Raw genomic sequence first — 13,660 nt, 5'->3', positions numbered from 1 at the left:
GGGTAAACTGAGGTGGAGATAAATGGCCTTAAGGGCTGAGAGGTCACTTGTAATCCATTATCAGCACCGTGGTTAGAACAGTCTGTTCTAAGGGAGAGTCAGGGCAGTGACTCAAGTCTGCCAGACCTCAAGGTATATAAACTTTGTGGACACAATGGAGAGTGACCTAACAAAGACAGAAATTGGCTGGGAGTTGAAATTTGGAAGAAGAGAATGGCACCGGGTGAGTTTCCTGTTTTTATGACTTGTACTTAATGGTTTTTTACTGTGGTGTGAGATAAAACCTGTAGTCTTATTGCTGTGAGGAATTGGAAGAAAGAATTGGAGACTACTTGAGAAGCTGGAAAGTGAAGAAGAGAATCTAGAAGGGAGAGCACCCTAAGGGGAAGCCTTGTAATAAGCTCTGCCCAAATCGCAGGATGATCCCTGAGCTGTGCAGGTGTGAAAGCTACAAGAATCAAACAGTGTTCAGCTAATGCCATAGTACGCACAGAACTGGGAGTCTAAGTCCAGCCGGATGTCTGCTAAAATGAGCAGACGGCACCAACAACCAACACACCTATTCCAAGGAACATAATAGAACCCAGCACAACCGTCATGCATAATATCCAGGATACTCTCCAAAATTACTAGATATAAATGTGAGGAAATAGAAAAAATGTAGACATACTCCAGGCAATAAACAGAGGTAACCCCAAGGTGACCCAGCTGTTAGAATTGGCAGACAAGGATTTTAAAGCAAATATTATAATTATGATCAAGTGTATAGAGTAAAATGTGCTAATAATGAATACAAATCACCCATGCTCTGTATCACCATGTTATCCTGCCTCCCAGATTTCTCTTAGTATACTGTTTCCCAAATAACAAATTAGAAAAATAAATGGGGCTGAAGTACCTTGCCTAAATTTTTCACACAGCTGTGACAGAGGTGACACCAAAGTCCAGGTATTATTATTATTATTATTAGATTCTCAGTAGAATTTTCCCTAGAAGTGAGGAGCTCACATGCTGATCTGCCTGGATTTGAATCACTTCCTAGGTATATAACCTTGGTAAATCCTTTAATTCATCTAAGCCTCATTTTCCTTAAATAGTTGCTGTGAGAATTATTCACACTATTACATATAAAAAGCTTAATGAAGTGCTTGACACATAGTACGTGCTTAATAACATTTTAGTCATCATTACCATCATCATGATCATTATGCCACCACTGATTCCTATATGGAATTCTGCCTTGCTGATGTAATTACAACATCAAGCAGTCAAAAGGGAAAATTCTGTCATAGAAATGAGCTCCTATATTGCTTCATGTATTTATTCAACATTTACTAAGCACCACCTTTGTACAAGAAGCCGTATTTGCTATAGAGGAAATATAGCCCTATATAAGATAGAGTCCTTGCCTTCAATTAACTGTCATATGTAATTTTGAACATTACATAATTTGTGTAGAGGGAGAACCAAGAAACTCTAGAACTGCATTTTTCCTAATTTTTAATATTTGGTATAGAAGAGATGATGAAGATTTCAAGAGTATGTGAATCCCCTTGCTCTCAGGAATAAGTAGTTATCCCGTCTCTGTTAATGCTCCTTTATTTTGGGGCCAGCAAATCTTATAGGAAGTTGAAGCAAGTTACAGAACCACTCCTCTGAAAAACGTATACACCTACACAGTTTTGAATTTACTGTGAGGGATTCACCGACCCCTGAAATCTTTTCACAGACTCTATTTTGCAGAGATCTCTACGTGCGTGATGTAAAACTGGCTACCTCAAAGCAGCCCATTTTTCTGTCGAGTAGCTCATAGGTGGGAGAGAACTTTTCTTCACTGAAGTTTGCTGACATTTGCATCCTGAGCCGTCTGTGCATTCAGAGACCCTCATTCTTCCCTGCAGGGGGCAGTCTGCTGCTTTCTCCCTGCCAACAGCCCTACAGGAGCTCCAAGGCAGTGATTGTGTTCTGCCTTGGCCTTCTCTGGGCTGAATGTCTCCATTTCTTTGTGGTTATTCCTTTTCCATGGGGTCCAGGCCCTTTATCGCCTCACCACTTTGCTCTACATGATAGCTCTCTAAGTTGTTTCTTTTAATCACAGAAGTAATCCATACTTTTTGTAAATAAAGGTAAAACCAAATCAAAATCCAAGCAAACCCCAAACCATACAGTTTTGAATGAAATGAAAAGTAAATGTATTTGTAAGCCCCGATTGGGCAAATTCATTCCCACAAACAACTGTTAAGGGTTTGTGGAAGCCAGATGATGTCTAGACATAGGCTCTGCATTTACCTCTATGCACACATATGGTTTCCTTCTATTCTTAAATGGAATCACGCTGTGTGTACTGTGTAATAACTTAAAAAATCTACTATAGGCAGAGGTTTCTGGGAGCATAAAAGATGATAACAGCAGGTAGGCCAACTTTTGAACCTGTGAGAGGTGGGAGAGGAAAAGGAGAAGGTGATTTGAGCCAGCCCTCAAAGCAGTATTCAAGTAGAGACCTACCTTCTCATACAAAGATAAGATATAGACAAACCACTCAGGATGCCCCTGAAGAGGTTTGCAACCGTGACTTCAGGAGAGAGCTGGAGGAGAGAGAGCGAGCTGCTACAAGAGAAAAAAACAGATCGTCTAATACGAGAACATACAACTTCCTCATCAGTGTCAAAGAAACCTTGGTTGGACCAGATTCCTGCTGCCAACCTTGATGCAGATGATCCTCTAACAGATGAGGACGATGAAGATGAAGATTTTGAAGAGGAGAGTGCTGATGAAGACACTTTAGCTCTTCTTGCAGAACTAGAAAAAAAAAAAAAGAAAGAGCAGAAGAGCAGGCTAGGAAGGAACAAGAACAAAAAGCTGAAGAAGAAAGAATACGTATGGAAGACATTTTGAGTGGAAACCCTCTCCTTAATCTCACTGGCCCATCCCAGCCTCAGGCCACCTTCAAAGTTAAAAGGAGGTGGGATGATGATGTTGTTTTCAAGAACTGTGCAAAAGGTGTAGATGATCAGAAGAAAGACCAAAGATTTGTAAATGATACACTGTGATCTGAATTTCACAATAAGTTCATGGAGAAATATATTAAATAGCACAGTTTTATGTGCTTAATTAAAGACTGTAAAATGTAAATTATAAAAAAATCTATTATAGATATTATTCTATCTCAAGCTACTGATTACCTCATTTGCTCACATGACATTAAAAGTTAGAGTCCAAACACAAGTTTTCATTGTTCAAATTGGGGAAAAAAGCTACTCTAATAGTCATCATTGTTGCATTTGTTCGACAGCTTCCTAATGAGGGCATACCATACTAAGTGCTAGGCTCAGACCAATACTATGAAGATATGACCTTACTTTCAGGAAACTTATGGTTTAGTGGCAAAGATGGATAGTCTAACCAAAGATTACAAGAGTATGATGAATCTATGATTGTGCTCAATTTGTCCCCAAGTTTCAGTTATATTTGCCTCTCCTTTTTTCTGTTTGCAAACTGATATTTAACATAAATTTATGATGTTGGGCTAATTTTTAAATAGATTATCTTTTATCTGCCTTTGGACATCTATTGGAGACATAGGAACCATTAAACGGAGTATGAATCTCACCATGTAGGTGGTAGCCCAAAGTAGCAAACACATACCAGTGTTTTGTAATACCAGTGGTTTTTTTCTGAGTTTGAGTGCAAAATGTCAGCCACATGTACAAATGAATAGAAGCTGCATAGAGATGAATTTTATAAAGTTCTTGTTTTGGAAAAAAAAGCTATCAGAACATTCTACACATGAAGATTTGGGGGAATAATGAGGTCCATGTTACTGGAGATGTTCAGAGCTTGGAAAAGAATGTTAAGAGTACCACATGGAGTAACCGGCACATTGTGAACATTCAGTAAATATTTATCGAAGACTGAGAGAGAAGGATCAAGGCAAAGGAAGAAAAGAAAGGGAGAGAATCCTCATTCATTCAAAAATATATACTGCAGGGTGTCTGGTGTCCCTCAGTTGGCTAAAGGGTCTGACTCTTTTTTCAGGCTTATTTGTTTACTTTGAGAGAGAGATAGAAGAGGGGCAAAGAGAGAGGGAGAGAGAATCCCAAGCAGACTCCTTGCTGCCAGCACAGAGCCCAATATGGGACTCAAACTCATGAACCATGAGATCATGACCAGAGTTAAAATGGAGTTAGGCACTTAATCGACTGACCCACACAGGTGCCCAAGTGACTTACTCTTGATCTCAGCTCAGGTATTGACCTCAGGGTGGTGAGTTCAAGCCCTGCACTGTGCTTATTGCTGGGTGTTAAGTCTACTTAAAAAAAATATTTACAGAACACCTATTCTGAGTCTGGCTCTATACTAGTTATCAGAAAAATGATAGTAAGAACAGAAATTATCCCATCCGTCCACTGAATTTACAGAATTTAGTGCAAGTCATAGGCAAGCAAAGCATTACATCAGTGTTTAACTGCAAGTGATCATAGTTCTAAGGAAAATCCTAGAAGCCATGAAAGCATGTGCAGAGAGCTGACCCAGCGTCAGGTGTCAGGAGTGACTTCCCTTAAGAATAGTGGTCTGTGGGGGCCCCTGGGTGGGTTAGTTGGTTAAGCGTCCAACTTCAGCTTGGATCATGATATCACAGTTTGTAAGTTTGAACCCTGCATCAGGCTCTGTGCTGACAGCTCAGAGCTGGTAAGGGGAATATTCAAAGTTCAGTATCAGCTGTGTGGCTGTAGAGCACCAGGAACCCTCAAGGGATGCAGGAAAGGACAGTGTTACCAAAACCCAGAGCACAAGGTGGATGGTGAGTTAAGATGGAGCTGGAGACATGGCCAGAGGCCAGCTCGTGCAGAGCCTGGAAGGTCACAGTGAGAAATTTGGTCACATCCTAGGAGTATGAGGGAACCCAGAAGGCTGAATGGCAAGGAGGGACTGTGGAGATTTGCTTTTTACAAGATCATTTTGGATGCTTCAGATGGAGAGCCATCTAAAGGGGAGACAGAGGCAGATGTGAAGAGGCCACTTCCGGTGGGATGGTACAGTTTAGAGATGACAGGGTGAGAGCATGAGGAGTGACAGTGGAAATGGACCAGAGTGGGTGCATTTGAGAAATTGAAGAGGTAAGTAGGTAAGAAAGGGGATGTTATAAGCAGTAGGAAGGAAGTCTAAGGTTTCTGGTTTGTGCATCTGAGTGATGGTGTCCACTAAGGCAGGAAACACTGGAATCTAGATTGCCAGTTTGTAGAAGAAAAAAAATAATCTGAATTCTGTTTATGGTATGTTGACTTTAGGTACTCTGAGTCATAGGCCCTGTTAGATGCTTTGCATATTTTATTTAACTCATCATCATAATCATCTTGTAAGTTAGATATCATTATACTTGTGCTCTAATTAAGGATATCAAGATACCAAAGATTAGATTAATAACCCAAATAACCTAAATCCAGTGATTTAGGGCAGAGCTGGGATTTGAAGCCACGTCTAGCCAACTTCTAAGTCTCAGATCTTTCTACTCTATTTTTCTTGCTGAGAGAGTTTAATCAAATGTTTGCCAAGTAGTTATATTGTTGATAAATATGAAGGCTTTTTTCCTAAAGGTCTTTTGAAACTTTAAAAAATATAGCATTATTTTAATACTAATAGGGTTATGCCCTCGCTCATTTCTTCTTTCTCAGCTTTTCTAGAGATTTAAATAGTGAGAGCTTGATACTTCTGGTTTAGCCAGAGCAGGTTTTTATATCCAGACAGCACAGCCTCGGTGGCTTGTAAGTTACTGTTTATATAACCACCGTGAAAGCATCAGCCACTGCCCAGACTAGGGATAACTTTCTATGGAATGTGTGCCCATCCAAACAGGCTGGATCATGAGGACGGAACTGCACATGATTTCGCCCCTTGGCCCGTTGCTCTGGGAAACTGAACGTAGTGATCCCCTAGGGTGATGGAGTGTTAGGGTGGTGATGGACTTGTATGGACTCTGAGAATATTGGGCATTTTAAGGATGATCCCGCCAAACTTCCTTCTATAGATGGGGGCCACAGAGCCCGACAGGGAAGATGACTAGAGCGGTAGATCTGGCAATGGAGGCGGGCCGGAAACCAGCTTTCCACCTCATTGCCTCTTAGATCTGTCAGCAAACATATGCGATGGAAGGATGGTGAGAGGGAGAGGGAGATGTGAGGAGTGGATGGACACAGATGGAAAGATAGACTGGCTTCTTTTTAATAGCGATAGTGCTGATGGTTTACTTATTTCCTTATTTAATTCTTTTAACAACCTAGTAGTATTGGTATTATTAGCCCCATTTAGCAGATAAAGAAACTGAGGCTCAGATTATTAGCTTAATATTAGCATAAACACCTAAACTATATCTATCATCTATCTATCTATCTATCTATCTATCTACCTACCTACCTACCTACCTACCTATCTATCTAATTCACATAGGCATACATTTTTAAGGATCTTGGAAGCAGCTTATAATTTGTATTTATTTTTATGCAGTTTCAACAAAGATAGAACTTTTATATAAGAATGAGACACAGGGGAACCTGGGTAGTTTAGTCGTTTAAGGGTCTGATTCCTGATTTTGGCTCCAGTCATAATCTCATGGTTCATGGGACTGAGTCCTGGATTGGACTCTGTGCTGACAGTGTGGAACATTCTTGGGCTTCTCTCTCTCTTCCTCTCTCTCAGAATAAAGAGATAAACATTAAAAAAAAAAAAGAATGGGGATACAGAGGGAACCTTTATGACTTTCCTCAGAGTCTTAGAATCTTAGAAAAACTGTTATCTTTGGGCCCAGATCTAGGTAGCAATCCAGCGCATTCATCCACTACTTTGGGACTTTGAACATGTTACTTTACTTCCTCCGGCTTACTTTCTCTTCTGCAAAATGGGTATAAAAGTTTCAGCTCCCAGAGGGAGAGAAATCTCTTAAAGGGGTACTTTTGAAAATGATTGCAATCAAGATTAAGTTAAAGAACAGCATGTGTGAGACCTGGAGGTGGAAAAGAGCAGGAAGGACCAATTTTCAACTGACTGCCTGCTACTCCCCCCTCCGCCCCCCACAGGCACATGTTTCTTTTGAGCAAGTGTCTCTTGTTCACTGTGACCCCAAGAGTGGGCAAAGAGAGATGCAGGAGAGATGGAGAGAAGAGAGAACACAGGCCCTGCTGCTCTAGGAACCTGAGCAAGAGCATGATCTTTCTGAGCCTGACATTTCTCAACCTGTAAAACTGGGAAAAATGGGACCTGTTTTGGAGGGTAATTGTCGAGATTCCCTAAGTTAATACATTGAACGTTCTAGTGTAATTCCTGACATGCATACTCAATAAAGACACGTGGCTTATTGGGTGGCTGCCCACCTATGAGGCAAGATTAGAGAGAAATACACCCCTTACAGTGCACGTTTATTGCTATTAATATGGATCCCAGTCTCTCGCCTTAACAAATTTATTCAACCAAATTACACTGTTTTTTGTTTGCATCCCTCAAGCAAAAGCAGACTGATTGGACCAGAGCAATCAAACGGGCTTGGTTCCCTCTTATACAATGAGCCGCAAACCTTCTCTGAGCCATCTCATTAGCTCCCCTGTGATATTTATGAAGACTGGGATTTGCTAATGATCTTAAATGGGGTTAGGATCTTTCATGTGTGCTGGAGAGAATCAGAGGACCTTAAGAGACCTTAAATGCAAATCTTTACTGAACCATTTTTCGGTTATCAGTTACCCGGTGGGGTGTCTGACAAATACAGTATGGGGTCTCATTCCCCATCATCTGTGTGATGGGGTGCCATCTGGGCTCATAGAAAGAGACATAGGCTCTAAGATTTGGCTGAACTAATTAGTCAATGAATAAATTATCAAAACCGACAAATGCAGTTCAAACCAGAAGTGACCGGAGGTTTTAAAATTTTTATTAGCCCAGCTGAGTCTCTGTGAAAGAATTTTTTTCTAAAGAAATGTATTACGTAGGACTGGAGGCAGGGTGCCCTCCTCCCACACACATACGCACAAAATCATGACTTCTCTTTTTTAAAACACTGAATGCAGAGGTCCCTGGGTGGCTTAGTTGGTTAAGCATCTGACCTGGTTTTGGCGCAGGTCATGATCTCATGGTTCATGAGTTTGGGCCCTGCGTCGGGCTTGCATTGTCAGTGCAGAGCCTACTTGGATTCTCTCTCTCCCTCTCTCTCTGCCCCTCCCCTGTTCATTCTCTTTCTCTCTTTCTCTTTCTCTCCTCTCTCTCTCTCTCTCAAAATAAATAAAATAAAGGAAAAAACACTGAATGTTGCACTAAAGTGAAAAGTAACATGTTAATAAACACCTGAGTTCCCTAAATGAGAAATGCGCACTGTGAGTTACTTTAAATTGATCCTCATTTTCTCGTCTGTCCTTCTGACAATTTGCTAAGCATTACTTTTTTTAAAAAAGAAATGTTTATTTATTTTGAGAGAAAGGGAGCATGAACTGGGGAGGGAAGGAGAGAGATGGAGAGAATCCCAAGCAGACTCCTTACTGTCAGCACACAAAGCCCAGCATGGGGAGCTCGATCCCATGAGCCATATCAAGCCCATATCAGGAGACATTCACTTAACCAGCTGAGGTTAAGCTGAGGTCACCCAGATGTCCCACTGCTAAGCATTTCCGTATGGATTAGAGTATTTAATTCTTGGAACAAATTTAGGGGTCATGCCCTATAATGGCCCCTGTTGTTTCAATGAAGTTACAGGCTTAGAGAGATTAAGCGATTCACCCAGTGTTAGGTAAGTAGCATATGGTGGAAGAAGGATATGACCATAGAAATGTTGTGTTCTCTCTACCTCAGGGGTCCACATTATGGCCCATGAGCTAAGAATGATTCTACACTTTTAAATGATTGAGGAAGTCAGAACAAGGGCAGTACCTCATGGCATGAGGAAGTTACGTGAAATTCAAGGCTAGGGTCCATAAATGAGGTTCACTGGAAGGTGCTCATTTGTTTACGCAATGACTGTGGCTGGTTTCACGGTGCAGTGGCAGAGCTGAGTCATTGTGATGCGAATCATCCGGCCTGTAAACGGAATACATGTACAAACACAACTTTTGCTGACCTCTGCTCTGTCTTAACCCAAATAGAATACAGCTCCCACCTTGCTGTGATGCCCTTGACTTGGGTTTGCCCGCACAGCTTCCCTTACATCCTTCATTCCTACGGTGCTTGCTCCTGCAACACAACTTAGTGCCACCTCTACCTGCGGGATGCCTCTTATCCTTTCCAGGTCCAGATCAGCCATCACTTACTTCACTTTGTAGAAGTTTAGGTCGCAAGAAAATTGAAAATCAGACTCAAGTTGGATTTTTAAAAAGAAGATCCAGGGTGGCTCAGTGGGTTAAGCGTCTGACTTGATTTCAGCTCAGGTCATGATCTCATGGTCCGTGGGTTTAAGCCCCATGTTGGAGTCTGTGCTGACAATATGGAGCCTGCTTGGGATTTTCTTTTACCCTCTCTCTCTTTCTGCCTCTCCCCCATTTATGTTCTCTCCTCTCTCTCTCTCTCTCTCTCTCTCTCTCTCTCTCTCTCTCTCTAAATGAATAAATTAAAAAAAAAAAAAGGAAAAAGAGGGTCTGTTAAACTGTGTATGACACATCCGGAAATTCGTCTTACATCACCTACAGTTCTGAGACAAAAATGATATTTTCAGAACACGATTCAGGCCCCTCTTGCTATATCCAGCTTTTCTCTCCAAAGCATCTATTTCACATCACTTAGGCCAGAATGGAGTAGTATAGAGAGTCTGTGTTTTAACCTTCACCAAAAAGACTGCATGTCACAATGATTCAATTGTCTTAGGTCATGTATTGGTACTGGCCTCAGGCTAACCTCTGTGAACAAGAGAAGGAATTGTGCGGATTGGTTCAGAAGTGGATTAAACACATCCATGAACCAGTAACTAGGCTAAAAACAGGAGATAACCTGGTTGGATTAAGTCAGCCAGTGTCCACCCTTAAAGCCAACATTTGGTTAAGTACCACTGTAATCACTAGATGAGAAATTCGGGATGTGACTCAGAAAGAAAGGGAGAATCATTGCTAGGAAGTCCCGACAAATGCTCACTGTATCTCCCTGCCCCAAAGCCTTTCACACTTCTGTCTCCCTAAGCCTGCTCCTGGCAGGCAGAATATATCTTTCTTTCCTCTCTATTTCTGTAGCCTTTCCTGTCTGAGGGCTTGAATTATACGGAGTTGTATATATGTTTTCTCTTTCAACAACTGCTACCCCATGATACTCTTCAAATTGTCAGAGTTTGTTGTAATTATTGATTCTTGTGCTAGAGGCAGGAAACCCTCTTACCTAAAATTTCTTCTTTAAGGAATCCTTATGTGGTTTTGAAAGCATATTTTGTTCTCTCCTTTCGGTGGGTAATTAATATTGCATGTGATCTACCAGGCTTCTTAAGTGTTCATTTCTGTGTATTCCTCCCCAATCTCAGCTTCTTGAACTAGACAGGATAGTGAGGGACAGGGACAGACTAGAGGATGTTTGGAGGAAAGAATGTAAATCAGGAATATCTCCTTCGTACATTCTCCTAAACAAAAGACGGGGATTTCGTATTTTAACAGGACAAATTTGACATTGCCATGTCAAAATGCCACACTGTCATTGTTTTTCCACATCCAAGTGGCAAATCAAAATCTGCCATGCTCACCAAAAGGCATGGCAGCACTGTTTCTGATAGCCCAAAGCGGAAAATAACACAAGCAGCCATCGATAGTAGAATAGATGAATAAATTGTGGTATATTCACATAATGGTAATCTACTCAGCGATGAGAAAGAACAGTCTACAATTAGACTTAATGATATGGGTAAATCTCACAAATTAAATTTGGACCCAAGGAATCAAGACATAATAGAATATACTATATAATTCCATTTGTACAAGAATATAGGTTGTGCAAGGCTACCTTATGTTGTTAGAAGTCAGGGCAGTGGTTATCCTTAAAAAGGGTATGAGGGTAACTTATGGTGCTAAAGTTATTATTATTTTTTCCCTAATGGTTTGCTACATGGGTGTAGTCATGGTGATCATGATATTTGGACTTTTGTGTAGGTATATTTCAATATAATTGAAATTAAATGGAAAAAAACCCTATGTCAGGCAGACAACATCAAAACGTCCTACTGTCTACTGTTTTTTCCCTTGGCTGAACTGAATGCCACATGTGGGCAGAGGTCCATCTGCCTAGGTTTGTAGGCAGCCTTGCTAGGGATGGGTGTCCTTCCTGCATGAGGAATAGAATGAGGACTTTAGCCTAGTCTAGAGTGAGGCCTTTGCTGAACTAACCAGCTGTGGTTCAAGAACTAGTGAACTTCCTGGTCAGAAGCTCTTGCTTGAGATATCCACATGCACTCTGGCCACAAATCTCAAGAGTCTGCAACCTTGAACTTTGTGGAGACCCTAAACCTCACCATGCTGTTGGTGGTTCTTTCGCAGGGTGAAGTGATTTCCCTGAAATCCTGAAGTTTAGCTTTTCTTCTCGCTTTGGTGGTAAAAAACAAATTGACAGGTGTTGATTATTTACTGCTCTCCCCCTCTTGGACTATTGCTTCTCACCTTGGGGTCTGTGGATTCATAAAATGTGTGCTGTGCCTTGATCTTCCAAGGTGAAAGACCCAAATGATTGGGATGTGGTGCTTCTGAGAGTTTCTGTGAACCAAGGAGGAAGATGCTAATTTCTATTAAGGTCGCTTTCATTCTCTTACTGTGCACACCCCCTACTTACATTATACTGTCTCAACATGGGTGTTTTCTGATTCCTGAGAATATGTTTTTTTGAACATACTTTAATTTGCCTATGAATGCTTTATGTTAATTGGCCTTTAGATGTTCCTGTTCCCATCTTTGAACAGGTCAGTCCCTCCAGCTTTTCATCATTTTCTTGGCCACACTATAAATGTCCTCCATTTATCAATGCCTGCCTTGGTCTTGCCGGTCCAGAGGATGCATCCTGTTTCAAAATGTGGTTTCAATGATGCTGAAAAAGGAAACGGGGGATGGCTGTTTGCTTTCTGCTATTTGGTATTTCACTTCCGTTTGCATCCTGGTGCTGTAATGAAGTAGCATGTAGAGTTCCTATAGGGCTGATAAGCTACCCTCAGCCCCTGAAGATAGCTGTGTCTGTGCATCACTGCTTTCCAAGAAAATCCCTGTCATTATGCAGAGTGTTATGCGTTTCCTTTCAAACCTAGTCATTTGCATTTTTCGCCTTTGAAAAGGCAAATTTGCTTTGAAAAGTGTAATGAAATGTGCCCAAATGAAAAATGGGCCCTGAGGATGGCTGGTGCCAGCATGGGGCTTTAATTAAATGATTAGATGGCAATTTGATATGACCAGCTTTTGAACTGCATCATGTTATCATTTAGCTTTGGGAGGGGAAACGCAGCTCGACCTTTAGAAATACCGAAAGATAATATGAACTTGGCTTCCGAACCACTACAGAGCTATGTACAGAAAGGCTTTTTCTAAATCTCTGTTCGTTTTTCTCTGACCCCATTCTCCCAGTTCTCATGGTACCTCACTCTTCTGGAACAAGCCATGTCCTTTAACGCTTCTGTGACTTTGCCCTGTCATTCCCGCTGCCCAGAGATACTTTTCCTCTTTTCCCTCCTGACCTTCTAGGGAGCATTGTTTCTTCAGAGCACTGCTCACTTAGCAACACCCCTGCCTCCCCATTTTATTGAAGCTCTTCTCAATTCCCCAAGACTGTGAGTTACTTGCTTCTTCCACTATCCAGGGAGCTTCAAACTACAGCCTGCCTGTCTCCTGTTTCTGCAAGTAAAGTTTTATTGGAATACAAATTATCTGGGGCTGCATTGTATTCCACTGGCAAAGTAGAACAGTTGCATCAGAGACCATTGCCTCCAAAACCTAAAATATTCACTCTCTGGCCCTTGACAGGACAAGCTTGCCCAGAGAAGCATTTCATCCAGTTGGTCGTTACCAACTAGGTAGTGCCTAGAAGTTCGATAAGACCAGGAGCTCCTAATTTTATTCATCACTGACGTGTGGCACCAAACATGGCTGGATCACAGAAGCCACTCTGACCAACATCAACTGCACATTGTGGCTCTGAGAAGTAGGTGTGCTGATTGCGCTGTGTTGTCTGTGAAGGGCCTGGTACAGACCTGACACGTAGTAAATGTTCACTTGCTGAATGTCTGTGCTCCCACCCTGATACCCAGGCAACGAGTCATCTTGAAGTGTGAATTCATAAAATATGTGGTGTCCCTTCATCTTCCAAGGCAAAAGAAAGACCCAAATATTTCATGTTTTTCTTGTCTGCCAGGCTTAATATTAATTTTGCACATATGCATTGAAATATTAAATTAATGCCTGAGTTTAACCTCATTATCTCTCTTCATTATTTTTATCTAATACCTAGTGAGGGCTCCCTCTGGTCTAGGCATTGTGCCCAGAACTTTGCATCTGTTACTTCATCAGATTGATAGTGAGTCTGGAGAAAAATATTCTTATTATCCCCACTTTGCAGGTCAGAAATGGAGGCACCGTTGGGGTAAGCAGATAGGCCGGTTTCATAAATCTGGTCAAACTGAGACTGAAAACTGTGACTGCTGATAACCAAACCTTTACTTCTCTATCATATGGACTCCAGACAC

The 13,660-nt window shown here is 41.4% G+C and overlaps 1 pseudogene; it reads left to right on the top strand.

Annotated features, from left to right (window-relative positions):
- The first annotated feature begins 2,399 nt into the window (after positions 1–2,399).
- LOC115293242 lies at positions 2,400–3,092 on the top strand (annotated as a pseudogene).
- The last annotated feature ends 10,568 nt before the right edge of the window (positions 3,093–13,660 follow it).

Source organism: Suricata suricatta, chromosome 6 (genome assembly GCF_006229205.1).
Source record: "Suricata suricatta isolate VVHF042 chromosome 6, meerkat_22Aug2017_6uvM2_HiC, whole genome shotgun sequence".
Classification (NCBI taxonomy): domain Eukaryota; kingdom Metazoa; phylum Chordata; class Mammalia; order Carnivora; family Herpestidae; genus Suricata; species Suricata suricatta.
Note: the sequence above shows the minus strand (reverse complement) of the source record. Positions and strands in the feature narration are given on the sequence as shown.